Here is a 2,504-nt window from a genome sequence, read left to right on the forward strand (position 1 = left end):
TGTTCTCAAGGCACAAGTATAATCACATCGCGTTATGATGGACCGTTATTATGCTGAGTTCAATACATTCATTACATTATGAAATTTTGGTTTGAGTATCCAGCTAGATATAACAGACAGAATAATTGAAGATTGTAATTTTGGAAAATAACCTAATAATTGATTCAATAACTGTACACTTTATTTTCTCACAAGGTAAAAAGTTGGTTCAACAACTGAGATTCACCCTGCATATATATATAATATTTAAATTATATATGCATTTAACTATGTCGGGTTTCATTGGTATTATTTTTTTAATGATTAACTATGTTATTCTGTGAACATCATTATCATGTTATATTATCCTGATACAGGATTCTAAACTCATATGTTCCTATCTATATTGAATATATAAGTATGGATTGTTTTATAAGAAATATATATAGGCTGTTATAATAAATTCTATTTTACATTTTGTAAGCTTTATGCATTGTTCAATAATCAAACTATATAGGGCTAGAGCATGTATTTGAAATACTTTTATTTAAAACACAGTTTTTTTCAATACAAGCGTATTTTATATTTTGTATTTAAAATTGAAAAATTTATGTATTTATGTAAAGTTTTATGTATTTTACAAAATTAAGAAAATATATATTACAGCTCAATATGAATAAAATTCAATTAGTATACAATAAGGGCTTTTTGAGCCTAGCAACATATGCTATAATTAAATTGTTTTATTAATTTTCATATAAGCAATATTTCAAACGTTTTTTATTTCAAACGACCTTTTTTTAACAGTCTTCTTCAATGAATATTACATACATAGTTATGTACATAGTTATCCAACCATAATTCTTGAATGTCGCTTCTACCGAAAATATTGTAAAATTTTGTCAAACAAGTATTAAAATAATCTATGTTGAGTTCATGGACATCAGGACCAGTATATAATTAAGTTCACTATAGGCATATGTAATATGTAAATTTTGTAACATTAACCGAAGAGAACTGTTGAAAAAAGGTCGAAACGTTTGAAATATTTTTTATATGAAGGTTAATAAAACAGTTTAATTATAGCATGTTATCTTACTAGACTTGAAAAGCCCTTATTGTATACTAATTCTATATTTTATAATTAAAATAATGAGATTAATTGTTAATTTTAGTATTTGAAATACAAAATACTCTCAATCTTTAGACATTAATACTAAAATACAAAATATTTATATATATATATATATGTTGCAATAAAATATAAAATACAAAATATTTTCATGTGTTCCGCTGAAATACAATAAAATATGAATGTCTTACAAATACTGTTTTTCCAATAAAAGTATTTCAAATAATATGTTCTTCTCAGCTCTGACCCTATATACTCGTGACTACGAGTGCATTCCAAATTATGCATTATTCTATCTTTTTTGTTCTTCAATAAATAAGGATAAATGATATATCATGCGTTTTATATATGTAATTATATAAAGTATAAAATATAATCAAGTGCAAAAATAGTATTTGGTGCATTTATGAAATGTTTGTAATATTCAAGCATACCTCTACCTAATTATAAGCTCCAATAGCTTTACTGCAAAGAATAAAGTGTCGTTGATTAAATATCCTGATGTCTTTATCAAATACTCTTATATACAAATAAAAACACATTATCTTTTCCATTTTTCAGATGGATAAAAGTCGATCAAGGTCACATCTGTTTGAATAATTTTTTTTCTCTTGAACGTATGTATGCATGTATATATGCGGTAGATACATACGTGTGATCTGTTGTGACCACGTGACAATCAATACTTCCAACTTACATACATATATATTAAAAAAAAATTTGAATATTAACTAAATTTCAGGATAGCCAATCTCATGTGGTGGAAGGCACGGAATAATAAGATCAAACTCAAGCGGCTGGTTACGAAAAAAAGTGAGCTCGAAACACGATATCGGAAAACTCATAGAGAATCGGGATCTGCTGATTTTAGTGTCATCGTGCCTTGCGAGAAAAATTGGAAGTATCGCTTACTGAGCGCTCATTAAGCTCTTGCACCTGTTTGATCTATATTTTTAGATCTATTGAAATAATTAGATGCAAGAGCTTACGGATCGGTAAGCTCTCACATCTATTTGGTCTCTCATATATTTGGTCATCTATATTTTTAGATCTAACGGAATAGAGGTTTGTCGCGTCGCATGCTCCAACATGCTCCAGCCATAGTTCCTACTCACTCTAATGAGCGCATTGGAGTGAATAGGAGCTATGATGAGTATATTGGAGTATATTGGAGCATGTTGGAGCATGCGATGCGAACAAACCTTAGATGTATGAGCACACTGAGTGTTTATGCCTAATTCACACTGGACGCAGCAAGCGTCAAGCAGCGAAGCAGCAACCAACCAGCTAGGTGATATTGTTTACGCCACTGTAAACATCGCCTCACTGTTTACTTACATGCTCCGACGCTTGCTGCGTCCAGTGTGAATTAGGCATTAGTGTCCTGTTACCG

The 2,504-nt window shown here is 29.6% G+C and overlaps 2 protein-coding genes across 2 annotated transcripts in view; one reads left to right on the plus strand and one right to left on the minus strand.

Annotated features, from left to right (window-relative positions):
- Window positions 1–1,753, minus strand: part of LOC108756809 (WD repeat-containing protein 3) — an 8,561-nt gene extending 6,808 nt beyond the window's left edge. Inside the window, exon 1 of the mRNA XM_018500875.1 lies at window positions 1,546–1,753. The gene's annotated coding sequence lies outside the window, so the exon portion shown is untranslated. The remainder of the gene's footprint in view (window positions 1–1,545) is intronic.
- Window positions 1–2,504, plus strand: part of LOC108756816 — a 69,653-nt gene that overhangs the window by 24,997 nt on the left and 42,152 nt on the right. The window lies entirely within an intron of this gene.

Source organism: Trachymyrmex septentrionalis, unplaced genomic scaffold (genome assembly GCF_001594115.1).
Source record: "Trachymyrmex septentrionalis isolate Tsep2-gDNA-1 unplaced genomic scaffold, Tsep1.0 scaffold13, whole genome shotgun sequence".
NCBI lineage: Eukaryota > Metazoa > Arthropoda > Insecta > Hymenoptera > Formicidae > Trachymyrmex > Trachymyrmex septentrionalis.